At 43.6% G+C, this 20,573-nt stretch overlaps 1 pseudogene; it reads left to right on the plus strand.

Annotated features, from left to right (window-relative positions):
* The first annotated feature begins 9,558 nt into the window (after positions 1-9,558).
* Positions 9,559-19,941, plus strand: LOC123162688 (protein argonaute 4A-like; annotated as a pseudogene).
* Positions 19,942-20,573: the final 632 nt, after the last annotated feature.

Below are 20,573 nucleotides of genomic sequence, written 5' to 3' on the forward strand. Positions count from 1 at the left end.
ATGCAGGTCGTTGGCGTAATGCAATAAAGGCGTGGCAAAGCCTGGATTCATAGGTCGGTCCGAGTTCCGGATGCGACGTTCGCCGGACTATGTACGGAAACTGACCGAACCATCATGCGACCGTTGATAATGCGGCCACCATTTGATAGACCTGTGTGCATATGATGGACAAACCATAGTAATAATTCCTTGGGAAAATTAACTCAAACAAGCAAAAAGAAATACTAGGATTAATAGCACCTGGTTTATTTGTTGTAGCAATCCGAAGGAAGGTGATTCCCAAAGTTGGGACTCGATCCGCACACCCATCGCCTGGTCGGCTAGTGACGCCGAAGTGTCCGGAGTAGGTTGATGAAGAGGTGGCGAAGCCCCCGGTCCAGCCGAGATGTCGAAGTAGGTCGGCGTGATGGACACCAGTTTGAAGAAGCAATAGTGCGGCCATGTCGATGCAGGTCGTGACGTGGTCGATGCCGGCTTGATGAAGCGACCGTGCTGCGATGCCGGTATGCCCGCTCCGTGTAATCCGTGGGGCGGCGATGTTGGTGATGATTTATCCTTCGCGATGCCGGACTCTTGTTCGGCTTGCCAAGATGATGATCCGAAGAAGTTGAGCTTGGCTCAACAAAGTGACGACGTGTCTAGAGCAGGTCGGCAGCCGTGTAGCAATATTGCCGGACTGGTTTGACACCAGCATTGATGTTGAAGATCATGTTCAAAAGATCTTTAGTGGGATGTGTTCGGGAACAAAACACAATACCTCATACAAAAATTCCTTCAAAAAGGATGTCCGAAATCCCGTTCATAAAAAAGACGAACTCGGGTCGGATTCGTTTTCGCGCAGAAAACAGATCCAAAAAGTGATGCACTAATCAGAAGTTTTCCAGAGTTTGGACGGTCGGATCGAGCTGAATTTTTGGCAGGTGGTAGATAAGGGAATTCCTCAGCAAATCAACGGTTGGATCCTCCAAAGGACATCCGAGCTAGATGCTGGATAGCACGCCCTAAGCTCGTCCAGATTCTCGTCCAGATTCAACAGGGCTCCGGTATATCAGAGATTGCCGAAGATTCCTCCATCGGAACTCGACGAAATTTTTGCAGGTTTGTTGTAGACTTAATTCCGCATAATTCCACCAAAGTAATCGTTTAAGCGACACTCGAGAAGGTGGTGGCGGCGGATACAACTTTGCTGTCCAGAAAAACAGCACGGTCGCCTGAGGGCAATGTTGACGTTGAGCCCCCGAGCTCCATGGATGACTCCTCCATGATCTTGATAGAGATCGGAGTTGGTGTTGATGAAGGCCTTCATCCGAACATGACGATCAGAGGTAGGGTGCAGTCCTCGGTCAAGCCAAGGGGACCAGTCGAGCTGGTGATGAAGAAGCCGACGTCGCAGTTGACCTGCCGTCGAGCCATTGATCCTTTCGCCGATCACACAGCGGAGCTCTCAATAAAAGCACCAATGTCGATGTCAAAACCGGCGGATCTCGAGTAGGGGGTCCCAAGCAGTGCGTCTTAGGATCAATGGTAACAGGAGACAAGGGACACGATGTTTTACCCAGGTTCGGGCCCTCTTGATGGAGGTAAAACCCTACGTCCTGCTTGATTGATATTGATGATATGGGTAGTACAAGAGTGGATCTACCACGAGATCAAGGAGGCTAAACCCTAGAAGCTAGCCTATGGTATGATTATTGTTGTATATTGTATATCTCTATCGACTAGCCTGGCCTCGGTTTATATAATGCACCAGAGGCCTAGGATAACAAGAGTCCTAGCCGAATACGCCGGTGGGGGAGGAGTCTTTGTCTTGATCGCCAAGTCTTGTGGATTCTTCCTTGTATGCGGCAACTGTCCGGACTGGCCCATGAGTATACGGCCATGGGGATCCTTGGCCCAATCCAACTGATCGGGAGACGACGTGGTGAGTACCCCCTAGTCCAGGACACCGTCAGTAGCCCCCTGAACCGGTCTTCAAGTTGGGGACGCTCCTCGATTCTTCCGAACTGTTCTTCATCTTCGGTCGTTGGTCTTGAAAACTGGTTCAACAAATCTTCTCATCTTCGATCTTGAGGATCGCCGAAATGCATTCGACGAGTTTACACGTCGGGTATCCGAGGAGCCCCTTTAAGTTTCCGGCCTTTATCAATGCCTTGTTATTTTTATGCCACACCTCGGGTTTGAAGTTGTTCCCGGGCGGCAACGTCCTCTTGCGTCCGAGCTCCAACGCCGGACTGCATTCTAGGTATCTTTTGCAGCCGAGCACCAATGCCGGACTGCTTCCCAGCTCTAACGCCGGACTATGTACCCGAGCTCCAACGTCGAACGGTATCCGAGCTCCAACGCCGGACTATGTATCCGAGCTCCAACGCCGGACTATGTATCCGAGCTCCAACGCCGGACTGTATCCGAGGTGTCGTAAATCACCTTGATTTAAAGAAGTTTGAAGGAGTTTAGCCAAGCTTAATGCCGGAAGTGCCCTCTATGGAGCCAGCCACTAGCGCCCGAGCTTTACGCCGGACTGCTTCTGAGGTGGTGCACCACCCCGAATGTGGGCCGATTTTTGTCAATATTTTTGATTGGTGCCAGTAGCCCTCAAGGTGGGTATCGGTCTAAAACCCGAGATGCACATGAAGGATGACATAAGACCGCTGATCCCCGTAGCCGCTGAGACTCATGTTGATTTGCAAAATCGGTCTGAGGATCAAGTCCTAGCTCGGCGGAATACTTCAGGACACAAAAAGCGGCGTGCTCAGTCCTCGAGACTCAGGTTGGGTGCGGCCGACCAACCTGAGGATCAAAATCTCCTCGGAAACTGTATTGCACTTAAAATTTTCTGCATAGAACAGGCAATGCAGTAGCCCCCGAGACACTGGTCGGGTGGCAACACCAGATCAGGGGATTGATGTGCCCCTTAATATTTGTAAATAATAAGCCCGAAGTCCAGTAGCCCCCGAGCCTTAATGCGGGCACGGGAGGCCGAATTAAGGATCGATATCCATAGTAAAATCACAAATTATGTGTAATGACTCTATGTATCCAAGTACTTTACGTCATTAATGCTCGGATCCGCATTGGACAAAACTTTGTTGACCGACCATCGGCTTCCACCTCCTCGGCCAATAGCCGAGCAGTGTTTGTCCTACTTTATAAAGCCTTTATGAGGGCAAAGATTTACAACAAACAAGGCAATCTGGCCATACGGTTTTATAAACAAAGGTACACGGAGAGATATGTTATATTACTGTTTAACAGATGAAATGTCTTCCAAAGAAAATAGTCCCGCTATCGGTTCCTTTCTTTGGGTTGTCATGCTAAACATGATCATGAAACCTCAGCTCCAATGTAAGAGCAAAATATTGAGGATTTAGTTTGGGAGGCCAGTTACTAGCCCCCGGTAGTGTTCGGAGACAGTCGAGGTCAAGCCGGAAACACTTCGGCCAATTTTATGAATGGCCCGTCATTTAATATAGTCATCGGATCGCTGACCAGTTTACACCTATTGTGACAGTCAGTTTTCGGCTTTCTCCACTGAGGTGCTTGACCATGCGAGCTGGAAGCACAATCGCAGTGGTTCTCCCTTTGCACACCTAGCCGAACAAAGCGGAACATAGGAGGCAAGCGCAGGAGCCGGGCAACCCAACTATTGACCGAAGACACAATTCGAAACGGATGCATATATAGCAATATCCGAGAATGTTTTTACCGAATCTCTAAAGGTGTCCGGCGTTGCGCTGCGAGACTTGTGCTGAAAACACACAAATAGTTTAAAAGTGCCATGGGCTCGAAAAGCCAAAAAGGTTAATGTTCGAACTAGATCAAGTGTTCGGTGCCAATCGGAAAATTGGACTTTAGAAAAAAAGTGCTTCTGCCGTGCTTTAACTTTGCAACGACTAAGAAGAAAAACACTTAGTATGAAACGGCTCAAATAAACATAAGAGCCCCCAAGCGACTTGGGTAAAAGTTGACTATAAAATGTAAGGTGACATGTAGAATGTCTTCTAGCCGGATTGTAGATCGTTTGTCATAGCGGACCTTTTCGCTTCAACCTCTGGACCCAATAGTCCGGAGTGTGTCCGAATACCCTCGCGGTTATAAAAACCGGGGCATGCGTGGAGACCAGGCGTAGGGGTCATTAGTGCTTTATCAGACAAGTGCCCAACTAGTTATGTTATATTACATGGTTAGTAAGAAACATCTTCCAGGGAGAATAGTTCCGTTAGGGGTTCCTTTCCCTGGGAGGCATGCCCTAAAGTGCATGTCCGGACTGCGAAAAGAGCAGAAAAACATCTGGGGGCAGGTAAATAAATAGGTAAGAAATCATTTTTTAGTTCACCGACCGAGTATTCCCTGAAGAACGCTAGCTTTCGGCTTCACTCAGTCTAAGGTACACATCCGGCTGACCCGGCAGTAACAATCACAGAGGTGCTCCCTTTACCACCTAGCCGAACAATCGGGAACGTAGGGGTAAGCACAGGAGCCAGGCAACCCAGCTTGGCCAAAACTTAAGTCATATCGATGCATATAATGATGAATAAAAGGTACATGCGGAAGTGTGACACATGTGTTGGGCATAAAGCCCGAATTAATAAGCTTCTGTTAAAGAAGCCCCCAGGTATAATGAGCGCGGGTAGCGCGTCAAGTATGTGCAAACAAAGTTTGGACAAGGAAAATTTTTACAAGCAACTTTTTTTACAAAAAAGTATAATGCTTGGTCGAACCGAACACAAGTTAGAAATTTAAAACTTTGAGCATGAAGGCAACTTAGCTGGTTAATGTGTTCGGTATTGACGACGCGGTCCGAACTTGATGCGGGACAAGTTTCCATCCCCCAAGCCGGTCCCAAGGTGGCGGAGCAAAGAGCTCGGCACTCCGAAGTGGTGACATAGCACGGCCAATGCAGGACGGCAGAGTGATGCCGAAGTCCCTGGCATGGGGTAATGAAGTGTTGACGAAGCCCCCCGTCCAGCCGAGGTGACGTCAAAGGATATAGTCCGGCTGGATCATTTTCTTGTGCACAAAAAATAGTGCAAACCAGAGATAATAATAATAATAGGAATTTAAAAAAAGTTGCATAATAAATAATTTATGCAAAGTGAGTAGTAAAATAAATATGGCCTGGCGCCGAAGTCGATGTCGATGCAGGTCGTTGGCATAATGCAATAAAGGCGTGGCAAAGCCTGGATTCATAGGTCGGTCCGAGTTCCGGATGCGACGTTCGCCGGACTATGTACGGAAACTGACCGAACCATCATGCGACCGTTGATAATGCGGCCACCATTTGATAGACCTGTGTGCATATGATGGACAAACCATAGTAATAATTCCTTGGGAAAATTAACTCAAACAAGCAAAAAGAAATACTAGGATTAATAGCACCTGGTTTATTTGTTGTAGCAATCCGAAGGAAGGTGATTCCCAAAGTTGGGACTCGATCCGCACACCCATCGCCTGGTCGGCTAGTGACGCCGAAGTGTCCGGAGTAGGTTGATGAAGAGGTGGCGAAGCCCCCGGTCCAGCCGAGATGTCGAAGTAGGTCGGCGTGATGGACACCAGTTTGAAGAAGCAATAGTGCGGCCATGTCGATGCAGGTCGTGACGTGGTCGATGCCGGCTTGATGAAGCGACCGTGCTGCGATGCCGGTATGCCCGCTCCGTGTAATCCGTGGGGCGGCGATGTTGGTGATGATTTATCCTTCGCGATGCCGGACTCTTGTTCGGCTTGCCAAGATGATGATCCGAAGAAGTTGAGCTTGGCTCAACAAAGTGACGACGTGTCTAGAGCAGGTCGGCAGCCGTGTAGCAATATTGCCGGACTGGTTTGACACCAGCATTGATGTTGAAGATCATGTTCAAAAGATCTTTAGTGGGATGTGTTCGGGAACAAAACACAATACCTCATACAAAAATTCCTTCAAAAAGGATGTCCGAAATCCACTGGCCGCGTCTATATATCTCGTGACGTAGTTTTTGATGAAACAAAATTTCCATTCGCCACCCTACATCCAAATGCCGGTGCTCGCCTTCGAGAAGAAATTCTCCTCCTACCTCCTCATCTCACCAATATTGATCAAGGGGGTCCGAATTATGATGATCAATTGTTGACTAATCCTGCTACTAATGATGTGCATGAGTTTTCTGATGATGCTACAGGAGAAAACAACAAAAACAGTGGTGAAATCAGTGAAAAACGCGTCGGCAGTTCCATATTCCATGTGTCCGCATCTAGGAGGCAAATCCTCCTCGGGATCGGCTCTGCAGCAGCAGCCCAGTCGATCTTCCTCGGGATCCACGCCGGCAGACGCGCTAGACGCGCTAGCGACAGCGCCAGCCGACCGCGTCGCTGTTTCCAGCCCAATACGCGCCACGCGTCGCCCCTCCAGTGGCGGCAGCCTGAGCGCCGCTCCGCACCAATCCTCACCTGGCACGTGGCAGCACGTGGCTCGTCAGGACGACGCACGATTTTGCGACCAGCCAATCACGTACAAGCGGCGCGACCTGATTCGCCAAACCGGCGCGGGGCCCAGACCTGACGCGGGATCCAGCGCAGACTTCGGCGTATCCACGCACCTGACTGGCGTCCGACTCGAGGCGGATACGCCATCATCAGCCAATGATGAGGCTCCGAGATCTTCTGCGCCAATCGAAGATGCTGCACGCAACCAAACTGTCACAAAAAGATCCGGCGGGAGAAGATTCTGCTACAGGAGTTTCTGACCCAGGATTCTCTATGGCTGGGGATCCCGCTGCTGCACCGTCACGGCGTACACGACTACAACATGGGGTAACACATCCTGTTAATTATAAACACATAACCAAATATGGTATGGTTTGTTCTACAGGTGAACCAGGTGAACCACAGACACTTGAGGAAGCACTTGGTGATGAAAGATGGAAGAATGGTATGGATGAAGAATACATGGCACTTAAGAAAAACAAAACTTGGCATTTAGTTCCTACACAGCAAGGTAAAAATTTAATTGATTGCAAGTGGGTATTCAGAATCAAAAGGAAATCTGATGGAACTATTGATCGCTACAAAGCTAGGCTCGTTGCAAAGGGTTTTAAACAACGGTATGCAATAGATTATGAGGACACATTTAGTCCGGATGTTAATGCTGCCACTATCCGTCTTCTATTGTCCATTGCTGTTTCCAGGGGATGGAGTCTCAGACAACTTGATGTACAAAACACGTTTCTTCATGGTGTTCTCGAAGAGGAGGTATAAATGAAACAACCTCATGCATTCATAAGTAAAAGTGCACCCTCTTATGTCTGCAAGTTGGACAAAGCACTCTATGGCCTGAAACAGGCGCCAAGAGCATGGTACTCCCATCTCTGTCACAAAATGCAAACACTTGTTTTTTTCCTTCAGAGTCTGACACATCTCTATTCATCTACAACAAGTCCAATACATGCATATTTGTCCTAATATATGTTGATGATATTATTGTGACAAGCTCATCTGATGAAGCTATCACAGGACTTTTGAAAGATTTGAGTGCAGATTTTGCCTTGAAGGATCTTGGAGACTTGCATTATTTTCTTAGGATTGAAGTAAAGAGGCACAAGGATGGACTTCATCTCTCTCAAGAAAAGTATGTAGTTGACTTGGTAAGAAAAGCTGGTCTGCAAGGTTGTAAACCTACACCTACTCCACTATCTAGCTCAGAAAAATTATCTCTCACACAAGGAACTCTCTTGACTCAAGAGGACAGCACAAAATACAGAAGCTTGGTAGGATATCTTCAATATCTCACTCTTACCAGACCTGATATTTCTTTTACTGTCAAAATAGTATGTCAGTTCCTTCATGCACCTACAACTGTTCATCTAACTGCTGCCAAACGGATAGTTCGATATGTCAAAAACACATTAAGCATGGGCCTTAATTTCGCCAAATCATCTTCTACACTTGTCAGTGCATTCTTAGATTCTGATTGGGCAGGCTGTCTTAATGATAGACGCTCCACTAGTGGTTTTGCTATTTTCTTTGGACCCAACTTAATATCATGGTGTGCTCGCAAGCAAGCTACAGTCTCCAGGTCCAGTACAGAGGCGGAATATAAGGCTTTGGCAAATGCCACAGCTGAGATTATATGGGTTCAGTCCATGCTCAAGGAACTTGGTATAAAGAGTAAACAAGCTCCATGTCTGTGGTGTGATAACCTTGGTGCTACCTATCTTTCAGCTAATCCAGTGTTTCATGCCAGGACCAAACACATTGAGACAGATTTTCATTTTGTCAGAGAAAGGGTTACTCGCAAACAACTTGACATTCGTTTTGTGCATTCCAGTGACCAAATTGCAGATGGATTCACAAAGGCATTGCCTGTCAAGAGCTTCGAAAACTTCAAGTATAATCTCAACTTAATGAAGTTGTGATTAAGGGAGGGTGTTAAACACTTCGATATCAGGCGCATCTTAGGAGATGGTTAGGTTGTTAGAGTATCATGTTTATCTCATGTAACTTCTTATCTCTATCACATTTCTTGATCTTCAAGCATGTAATCTAAACCGAATGTATGCGCTGTTATGGGAGGTGCGCCCCATCTATATTAACACGTGCCCGTCGGCCTGAGCGAGGCAAGACGTTCCACTAGTTCGCACAATATTGACATATTCCCTTTAAAAAAAAGAAGAAGAAGTGAACGAGTTAATCTTCAAACCAATAGTCGAAAACAAACCCAAACTCACATCGATTGTAAGGGTAGGTGATGCTTCCCAAACTTGGGTAGCTGCTACCCAGATGAGATTTTACAAGCCCATGCAGCTAAGAACATCTACAGCCCGACGATGTGTAGGAGATCATCCTCCGCATCATGTTGAGGCGGTCGCGGCTCGACCAAGGTGGATCCGGCAACAGCGGATCAACTTCATCAGCGCCCGACGCCCGTCAACGCAGCATCGGCGACGCTGCTGGCCGTCCCGCCCGGCATCCGTCGACACATTTATGCCATCAAATTAGTAGCATTAGATTCATGACAAAATATATTTTCATCGTATACCTATTTGGTTTCACAAACACTGATATGTTTTTCATAAACTCGGTCAACTTTTTAGATAATTTGATCCTCCAATAAAATTGGAAGTACACTCTTTAAAGGACGGAGGAAGTATGAGACATGACCGGTCAGTGCCCGTAGACGCGCCCATCCGAGCGATTGACGTGGTGGATTTGCCTTGTAGATGCTGTAACCTGGCGTTACTAGTCTTATATCTTATATTTACTAATTGGAGGCACCATACGAGGCACCACGTTCATCCTAGAAGTTAATAATTTTTGACCATCCGATTAGTATAAGATGTATTTGTAGCCGCTGGATAAAGTATGGGATACGCCCACCTAAATAAGCCGTCCTACTCTTGGTCTCTTCATGTTTCCCTCTAAAAGAAAAAATAAAATGAAATACGCCCACTTAAACAAGTCGTCATACTCTTGGTCTCTTGATGTTGCCTCTAAAAGAAAAAAAAAATAAGATGGCAATCTTATGGTCTCTCTCCTAGATTTGGTAACAAAAGGTTAAAATTGGCATCCTTCCTCCCATTGACTCACGTGCATGTAGGGGAAGCCGCATCAGGTCACGAACTCACGATCCTATCCTTTCTCTCTCGAGGCCCTCCTCCTCCAACCATCTAATTCCTTCCAAGTCCAACTTCGAACCACGTTTCAATCTAGATTCCCTTTTAGAAAAATCTGGGAATCCATCTCATGGTTTGTTCATACAGCGGAGGTGGGGTGCCGGTGGTAGTTTGAAGCAGCTCGGACGGTTGCTGTCATGTGGGAGGAGTACAGTAGACTGTTCGCACATTGATCCGTCTCATCGTCCCAGGTTCCCCTAGTCAACAGAAAAGTAAGCCCGTATATCTTTTACTCCCAGCTTTTTTCTCCATCCAAGTGAACTGATCGCAAAATCTGCACTAACTAATTTGATACATATGGCTAATCAAGAAGAAAATAGCAGATTTCCTATTGTATGGTTGGGTCCCTGACTTCAACAATCGGCCCGCAAGTTCCAAGTTCTAACCACGTTTCAATCTAGGTAACCTTTTAGACAAATCAGGGAATCCTTCTCATATATAGTTGTTGATGTACTAGAGGTGCTGTGTGCCTGTGGTAGTTTGAAGCAGCTCGATCGGCTGCTGTCGTCGGCAAGGCTCCTGAGTGGGAGGACTACAGCAGACTGTTGGCACATTGATCCGTCTCATCGTCCCAGGTTCCCCTAATCAGCAGAAAAGTAAGCCCGTATCATTTTACTCCCAGATTTTCTCTCCATCCAAGTGAACTGATCGCAAAATCTGCACTAACTAATTTGATACATATGCCTAATGAAGAAGAAAATAGCAGATTTCATATTGTATGGCTGGGTCCCAGACTTCAACAATTGGCCCTCAAGTTCAATTTGATATGTGTAGGAAGCTTAATTACAGATGTTTCCCCATATGAGACTACATGGCCAGAATAAGTTTTTATTTCCTGTATGGAGGAATACGATGTATATATCTTTGTTCAGATTACATCTACTCTGAATCTCTGATTACACACGGGCATGCATGGTATCTGTCTAATTATTTCACGTTTTAGCATCAAGGGAAGTTTTGATGACTTCCTTTTAATTTGTACAAACCAACTTCCAAGCTTTCAAAGAATCATGTCAGATAATTTATAATATTTTCTAGGTAGAGCTGATGATATCTTTTTAAATTGTCACCCATGCAAGAATAGAGCTAGCTACATGAATTACTTGAGTCATGCATGTTATTGTGAAAGTCGTTTCTTCTCAGGACACTCTAAATATTAATACCAAAGGTATAGCGCCTACAGTACTTTATCCTCCAAGTACCAACTTCCAAGATTTCTCATAATAATGTATAATAAAGTGAATAATCTTTTCTTGGTAGACTTGGTAGTTAGATTCTAAAGCAGAAACCGGTGCAGAAAGTAAGCTGGCTGTAGACCTATGTTGTACAGGTTTTTATATATGGTTCATATTTTCTTTGGCAAAAACGCTCCGGATAGATGATATTTAATTATGTAAAATAAGATATTCACATCAATTTTTCCTACAAGACCTATCAGTTGTCTTTTCATGTGTTCTCATTTTATATAGCAATGAGTTGTGCGGATTGATAAGTGTATATGTATTGTAAGATAAAATGTTTTCTGCAAAAGTTGTAGGCTTATGCCATCGATTTTGATTTTCCTATTTGTTGATTCAAATCAAAGGTTGAAAAGTAGTGGCTTTCAATCTGATGTTGTGTCGTCGCTCAAGTTTGTGCTCTTCTACTTTCATAGAAACAGATTTCACCATACTTCTAAGTCACCTGCTCCTCATGGAAACCGACTTTTAGCATAAAAAATCAAGTTAGCTAATTTATTTTTATTAAGTTTGATTCCTTTTACTAATGATATAAATTTGTACTTTCTGAGGGCATATATGTATTCTCCAATGCCTCAGATGCTTCTTCTTTCATACATACATATTTCACTAAGCTCCTAAATCATTTGTTCTCTTTAGAGAAACTGAATGTTGGCATGCACACCATTCAGGCTAGCCATTTTAGCTTAAATTATCTTCATTTTTCTAATTGCATTTATATATATTCTCCACTACTGAATATTTGTATTATAAAAAAGTATCGCATGCGTACCAGGAAACAGGGGGGGTGGTGTGTCAGTAATTTCTTCACTTTGGGAGAATTTCTGTAGCCTTTTTGCCAGATTACATCACTCAATATATGTTTGCATCTAATGAACAAGATCTTATCCTATGGTTTCCAAATTTATTTATCACATGTATGTGAAAATATACAAACCAAAGACCCTTAAATAAGGATTGATGGTAGCATAGTTTGGCTGCATAGTTATCTGTCTGTATAGTCTTTAGGCACAAGTAATTGATCCGCGGCAGGTCTATATGTATCTTTCAGAACATAAAATTTCAATCCCCCTCCTTCAATTTTTTTTAATTCCTATAAAATTATCACAGGAATTTTTGCGAGAAGTTTCGTTCAACTTCATTCCGTTTAAAACTAACAATATCATTTTTATTTCTGCAGACGTCGCGTTCAATGATCATGGGGAATTAATGCCGAAGATTATCCTGAAAGTCGCTCCAACTGTTACGGGTCGTTTGTCCATCACGTTTTAATTTCTTGATTTTTTTTCTTCATTCTCGATGTTAACTCATGGCCAAATTTACAATTTAACGAAATTTGGACCAATTAAATTATGATTTTTATTTGAAGCATTTTCTTCATATAATCAAAACACACACAAACCTATAATGTAATAGATTTTGATTGTTTGGCAATCATTTAAGTTCATACGAAATCCATATATGATGGTGGTACTAAGAAATATCATGTCATGTCATCCTTTATGATAACCTCGCATGATATTTGATTTAAAGTTCCTTTTTTAACTCTGAGGATAGCAATATCGGTCTATTTTTAATCAGTTCCATGTATGTTCTGTGAAATTTCGGGCAATAATTATGAGTCCCCCAGAAGTATCAACAAGCTCATTTTTGTTAAACATCAGATAAATATTACCAAACAAGGTAGTGAATTTCATTTTTTCTGAAAATGAAAACAAATAAACATGGATGCATCTAAATGCATACTTGAGGTAACAAGACATGCGATCCATAGTGTTTTTATGTTTCTTATTTAATTTCATTCGACATATGATGTTCCTTATAGTAGTACTTACTGCCAACAAAATTCACATCTATTGTCATGTTCTATTTGTTTTCGTAAAATTTGTTTATTAATATGATCTTTCGTAATTTTCACATCATAGAAGCATATGGAATAACTATAGTACCTTAGTTGTTCCTTCCTTCAGAACCCTATAACTTTTGTACGTGCCAATTTAGGATAAAAATTACATGTCTTTGGGTATCCCTAGATGTATGAATTCATGGTGCAAAACAAAGTACGAGAAGAACTACTGTGACTACTTCTCTAATAATGCGTTTTGCAATAGATGCGTAATCACAACTTTAAACTTAGAAACATAAATGTAACTGTAATATTCAACAAACTTAGAAACAAATTAAGTTGAGAATATAGATTTTATTTTGTACTGCGGGTTACAACTAAAAGGCAGACTATTAATTGTTTCAATAGTAATATTGCAAGCATATTCCATAATATCTTTCTATATTTCTCATTCTATATATTATTCTTTTAGAAAATGCTAGACAATGCAGATGCACGGGTTGATGAGTAGTAGTATTAACTATGATCGTGGATTGGACGGAGCAGATATAATAAGTGGAGGGAGCATTATATCAGAGGCTGACACGCGGGACCCGTTCCCTGGGGCCCACGTGGCAGCGAGAGGAAATGAGGTCGCTCGCTCACTTGGTTAGCCAGTCGGTCCACGGTGAGGAAGGCCAAAGGGAGGGGGTTGGTTTTCCGTTCTTTCTCTGCTTGGATTCGATTGGAATTGGATGGACGCTGCCGCCCATAAATACGAGGGAGACAAAGGAAGTGTGCGAGAAGCCAGCAAGCCCAAGAGAAGAGAAGAGAAGAGAAGAGGGTTTTCATCTCCCGCTGCTGGTGGAGAGGGCAGATCCACACACTCCTCATCGCTCATCGCAACCTTGACTGACCAAGGTGACGACCGATCGAGCTCCATCCATGGCCTATCCCCGGCCTTTCCTTCTCGAGTTTCTCTCTTTCTCATCTTGCCGAGCTTCTGGTCCTCCTTGTCTCGGAAGGTGCTGTGTTGTTTCATTTCTCTCTGTTTCCTTGCCGGCCGATCGATGGTTCGTAGATCCAGCAAAGCTAGTCGCTGGTAGGTAATAGGTATATATACGACACTCGCTGGATCGATCGGCGGCTCTTGGTATTTTTTCCGGCGGCGGAATTTTATCTTCTTCATGCATGGTCCGTCCGTTGTACAATCGGGCTTGTAACTTTGTGAGTGATGATGAAACAGTCGCTAGTGCTTGCTTGCTTGCTTGCCGGTTTCTTTTGCGCACGAGGGTCTTCAGGCTGGTTTGATGATGTGTTTCTTCTTCTTTTCTTTTCTTCTTCTTGCTGCAAAGTATGGTGATGTTGTACTGATCGATCGTTTCCTTGTTTCGTTAATGGTTTCCGGATTCCTGATTATTATTATTATGTCCAAACTTTTTCTTTGCTCCATCTAAATCTCACCTGGATCGGATATATACGAGCAGAACCCTTACTTAACTTCTCCTTAATTTCTTTGTGGGAAACATACCATGCATACATCATAGCAAATGAAAGTCATTTTCATGCCATACAAATTGTGTTATTCCCGTTATCAGTGTGCTTCATATAATTAATTGAATTCGTGGCGAAAATATATGAAAAAACACATGGAACTAATTAACTAATTAATCGTGGAGCGCTGCACACAGGTAGTGGTTGTACTTGAAAAAAAGAATGGAACACTTAGTTAATTCCCTGCCCAAATTAAAATATATAGCCTTGTTTGGTCAGATTCCCTTGCAGTGTTTTTCTTTGTAGATGAGTAGCAAGGGTGATCCAAATCCAAGCAAGTCCCATGGCGAACCCAGCAAGTCACCAATGTCCCACACTGAAAAGGGCGATCGCAGCAAGACGGCCACCCCTCGGAGGCTACCGATCACGAGGCCACCTCAGCTTGGCAAGAGAGGGGAGACCATACAGCTACTCACGAACCACTTCAAAGTCTCTGGGAATCCAACACATGACTTCTTTTACCACTACAATGTAGGAGAACATGCCTCGTCCTACCTACATTACATAGCTAGTCCATCACCGTTCCAGTTCTTGAAATTAATTTCCATGCATTGGCTACATTTTGACACTTGGTTTTCTATTTTTATGGGTCGTATCGAGCGCAGGTGGATCTCAAGTATGAAGACGATCATCCGGTAACCGGACAAGGAGTATGCAGAAAGGTGATGAAGCAGCTGCACGAGACCTATGCCTCTTTGCTTCAAGGCAAGCAGTTCGCCTACGATGGCGACAAAAGCCTCTTCACCTCTGGGCCTCTCCCATTTGCCTCCAATGTTTTTGATGTTGTCGTAGACGGCGATGCTTCGTCCAGAAAGTAAGGCATTCATCAACTTCAATCCATCACCCATTTCTCACCAGGGAAAGCTGATCTGTTCTTAAGCTCACCGATCTCTCTTTGGTCGGGGGAATTGTTTTGCCATTTACCTCTGCAGGATTGCAACGAGCCAGAGCCCAGGAGGAGATGGCAGCCCAGGGCCAAGTGACAAGAAAAGAATGAAACGGGCAGGACTTGACAAAAGGATCAAGGTGGATATTACCTTCACAGCAAAGGTTCCGATCAGTGCCATTGGCCATGTCCTTGGTGGTGGTCAGGACACTGAGAACTCGCAGGAAGTTCTTCGGGTTCTTGACATCATTCTGAGGCAGAACGCTGCAAGACAGTACGTTGTTGTGTTTATTTAAGAACAACTTCTTCTATCTTTTATCTAAAATGTTGCCAACTCTATGATTACTCATTCTTAGTCTCTTTCTTAATCACTTTCTTGTTGGCTGCAGGAATTGCCTCTTAGTCCGACAGTCTTTTTTTCGTAGAGATTCTGATTACGTCAAGTTGGGTGGCCGTGTTCTCGGTTGTCAGGGTTTTCATTCTAGTGTTCGACCCACTCAAAGTGGGCTTTTACTCAATGTTGGTATGTTTATAACCTACCTAGTGGCCTAATTTGCACGAGCTTCCTGGTAAAACGTTTTTTTACAAGATTGACGGTGCATATTTGCACGCATGATATATAGATTGTTGAATTTGTGCAGATTTATCCACCACCAAGGTAGTGGAGCCTGGGCCGGTGATTGTTTTTCTGCTCTCCAACCAGGGTGTCACGGACACTTCTAGCATTGACTGGGGCAAAGTAGGCTGAAACTTAGTGATTTCTTGTTAACATATTCATAGCCCTTCAAACATTCATCATTACTACACTACAATGTTTCCCTGCTCTAATCTTGGTCGTCCATGACATAATTTTAGGCTAAACGGGCGCTGAATAAATTAAGGATTGAAACCACTCACACGAAGGCGGAATTTAGGATTGTCGGATTGTCCGAAAACAGTTGCTATAACCAGACGTAAGATGTTACTCTTGATTTGAATCAGGAAATGCGAGTTCACGGCACATGCCTCAGCTGCTCTCATTTCAATATAACTCATATAATTTTTTTTGATCTAGGTTCCCACTAAAGCAAAAAGATGGCAACGGCACTGTGGATGTAACTGTCTATGATTACTTCATGGACCGTTGGTCGATGAAGCTGGAGAAGTCTGCTCATATGCCATGTCTAAATGTGGGGAAGCCAAACCGCCCAACATACCTCCCGCTGGAGGTCCGTCCCTCGCTTCCTATTCTTGTTTTGAATCAGTCTTTTGGTAGTCATGTCTTTTTTTTGTGTGTGCTCATTTCCATGTTTGTTACAGGTTTGCCGTCTAGTGCCATTGCAAAGGTATAAAAGGTCTCTGTCCACGTCGCAAAGGTCAAAGCTGGTGGAGGCATCCAGGCAGAGGCCGGATCAGAGGATGTCGAAGTTGCATGGTGTAAGTTACTCTGATACCCTGAATTCAGCTAAACTGCGGTAGATACGTTCACAACGTCTCCTAAAAACATCAAAAAGACAAAAAATAAATTCTCAATTTTGTTTACCAATCATGGTAGGAGTTGCGTGCCAATGATTATGATTCCGAGCCAATGATGAGGGAATGCGGCATATCAATAGTTCTAGACTTTACCCAGGTTCAGGGTAGAGTCCTTGAGGCACCACAGGTTGGCAGAGCCCTACCTGTTCTTTTGACTGGCTGTTTGTGAATGCGTACTGACACTGTGCACACGCCCTTTTCTGCTTTGCATCTAATTAAGTATCTAATGTGCAGTTAAGCGTTGCAGATGGTAGACAACTATACACACCTAATGGGAGATGGAACTTCAATAAAGACGTGAGCAACTGACCATACCTGTTGATTGGACTCCACATATATCCACCATATACTATTTATTATCGCGTCGACGTGGTAACATTCCCAGTTCTATTCTTCAGGGGTTTATTCAGCCGATTGAGTTTACGAAGATCTGGGGAGTCGTTAATTTTTCTACACGGCGTGATGTTGAAGATCTTGTTTTTCGCCTTTTCCAATGTGGTGACAAGAAGGGAATTGTAAGTTCGCCGCTTCACCTTATGTTGGGCCTTTTCAAGTGTCCTGGTAGCGCTCAACCAGTTTGATTTGCAGAAAATGGACAAATATACAGCTGTAATTCAGGAGAGGCATCAAATGAAACATGAATCTCCGGCAAAAAGGGTGGAGGATATGTTTCATCAGATAAACAGAGTATTCGGAGAAAATAATCCAGAGTTTCTCCTGTGTGTTCTTCCTGAGAAGAACTGTGACATATATGGTTTGCTCTGCCTCTGCTAACTCAGCCTTGCTAATAAGCTTCAATATGCCTCTACCAGCCATCCAAGCCTTTCTTCTTGTTCTTATCAGGACCATGGAAGCGCGAATGCCTTGCACAACGTGGCATTGTTACACAATGCTTGGTTCCTCCTCCCAATGCCAAAGATCAGTACCTCACAAATGTGCTGCTAAAGATAAATGCCAAGGTTTGGATTATGATTTGCATTGCCATCTTCAATGTACCACATATATACTTTGGATTTGTTAGCTGAAAAACTGAATGCTTTGCTTTTATTAATTTTTTTCTTGCCAAACAGCTTGGCGGCTTGAATTCATTGCTGAAAAAGGAAATAGCCCGTGCTATTCCTCACGTGTCGAGGATTCCAACCATCATCTTTGGTATGGACGTTTCCCATGGTTCACCAGGGCGTGACGTGCCATCGGTTGCTGCAGTAAGTAACATATTATGCTTCTGTTTTCAGTTTCCTGCAGTAAGAAACTTAGGTGTCAGCTGATAGTCCTTGAGAGATTTTCCAACCGATAATTTTCTGACTCACACCGGTATTTTGGCTTTTACCTAGGTTGTTAGTTCATTGGAGTGGCCAATCATCTCAAAATACAGAGCTTCTACTCTACCACCCAGGCAGGAAATGATCAAAACCTTGTTTAAGCAAGATGGAGATACTGATCATGGCCTCATTAAGTGAGTTTCTGCCGCATAGGTTTTAGATAAGTGAAATTTAAACAATGTTAATAACAGTGCTTCCTAACCGTATGCTTTTCTTTTTCTTCTTTTTGCTCACTGGGCTATAACATTTCAGGGATTCACTAGTTGCCTTCCTCGGAAAAGACAATAAACTGAAGCCGGAACAAATTATCATTTTCAGGTCAGTTGTCCTCCTGGGATAATGTGCGCAAACGCTAACTGATAGTGTACTTTCTACTTCAGCATCATAACTTTTTTTTTTGAAAATAATCATAACTGTCGTGTAGAAATTGGTTTATTAATTGTGTGTTGTCCCTCAGGACACTCCCCACATTTTATTCATAGTGTTAAGAGTACAAACTGACTCTAATACTTGACGTCTTCAGTAAGTTTACTTTGGCACCCTGATGCTGTCTAAGGAGTTCTATTGTCTTGATATTAGGGATGGAGTTAGTGAGAGCCAGTTCGATCAGGTGTTGAATGATGAGCTAGGCCAGATCATGGAGGTAACATAAATGACATCCAATTCTTCCTCATGCGCCGGTTCTTGATGTAATGATGTAATTCTAATTGATACTACAGGCATGCAGGTTTTTTGGCGACGAGCATTTTGGTGGCAACTGGTTCCCCAAGTTCACAGTGATAGTTGCACAGAAGAATCATCACACAAGATTTTTCTTGCGGAATGGAGTGAATAATGTCCCCCCTGGTAACCTATATCTTTTATCCAAGTACCTTTACATTCTTTCAAAAAAATCTGAATTTTCAATCTTTCAATTTTAGTGGAGGACGGCAATCATCGGGATCGTTAGGTTGTTCCGTTTGTATATACGCATTCACACGAAATCAAAAACACTTGATAAGAATCTCTACACACCTAGCTACCAGAAAACTATTATTTGCAATTTTGTATGGATCAAACAAGCTCAATTTCTGTGCTTTTTGTACACATACATTCTTATCATAGTCCTACTTCCCCGTTGTTTAGGTACTGTGGTTGATGGAGTAATCTGCCATCCCAGGAACTATGATTTCTACATGTGTGCTCATGCTGGCATTATCGTATGTTCTCTCTATACCTTGTGTGAGTTGTGATTGTAATTCACTGCTTTGCAAATGCTTATTTGAATCTAATTAAGTCAGTCCTCTATGCTCATGTGTTAATTCCAGGGGACTACAAGGCCAACACACTACCATGTGCTCCATGATGAGATAGGCTTCTCTACTGACGATCTGCAGGAGCTCGTGCACTCCCTGTCCTACACGTATGTGCACTGAAACAGTTACAAAAGATTCAATTGTTACCTTAATTTGCCTCTGGTCCATGACCATAGTTGCACTCTTTGTGACATTTTGATGCTTGTGTACTCGTTTCAGGTATCAGAGGAGCACCACAGCCATCTCAGTAGGTAATATAATTAAGCATGATTTGCCATTACTTGATTGATCTCGCAACATCATATCAGTCAAAACGGCATGCATGGCTGATCATCTGATTTTCGCTCTCTCTCAGTTGCTCCCATCTACCATGCACACCTTGCCGCGGCGCAGGTGGCCAAGTTCACCAGGCTCGATGACGGCATGTCGGAGACGTCATCCCAGGCTGAGGCTGCGCCGGTGCCGGAGCTGCCTCGTCTGCATCCCAATGTGGCATCGTCCATGCTCTTCTGCTGAGTCGTCCCGTGGTTTGCCCATCGTCCGTTATTAGTGACTGGAACTTTATCAAATGCTACATGGAACCGGTCATGGTGCTTTTGGTTTTAGCTGCTAGTAGATTTAATGGATGTTATCTGGAAGAACAATCTTTGATTGCTACCATATGGTACTTTCCGTGGAGCTCCTTCGCAATAATAATCTGAACTTTCGATAGTCAGGACCTTAAACTCTGCTCATGTGCTCCCGCAAAAAAAAAAAAAAAAAAAAACTCTGCTCATGTGCATCGTGCCAACGTATTCGGGGTGTCAAGTTTATAAATGTCCAACGGTTTATAACATTTAGCTTAACAATAAGTGTCACCATAGTTTTTTTTTATTCTATACTTTGCTGTTAATTACTTCAATTAGCAAGGAAAGGCATGGCTGTTGAGCCTGCTTACAGGTTAGAGGAGATCGTAGTGAAACGAAATATGCTAACAGTAAAATATAGGATTACCCATTATTAAATTTATTTCTTCTGCAAACCAGAGGTGCCAGGTAGCCACAAAAATGCAACTAAGAGATAATTATTTGAGGATAGTACTAATTAAGCAACAACTTGCAATCTAGAAGTAATTTCTCGATTTCAAACTGAAATTATGAGGTAGTAATTTGCAATATTCATATCAGTGCAAAATACAGGAGAGAGAAAAAAAATTCCATCCTCATCTAGGCAATGAAGCAAACCTTTCTCATATTTTGACTCCAATTTAGACCTGAAGCCCAACCTTGTCCAGCGCCTTCACGGTGGTGCCGGTGGCCAT

Source organism: Triticum aestivum, chromosome 7B (assembly GCF_018294505.1).
Source record: "Triticum aestivum cultivar Chinese Spring chromosome 7B, IWGSC CS RefSeq v2.1, whole genome shotgun sequence".
Taxonomy (NCBI): Eukaryota; Viridiplantae; Streptophyta; class Magnoliopsida; order Poales; family Poaceae; genus Triticum; species Triticum aestivum.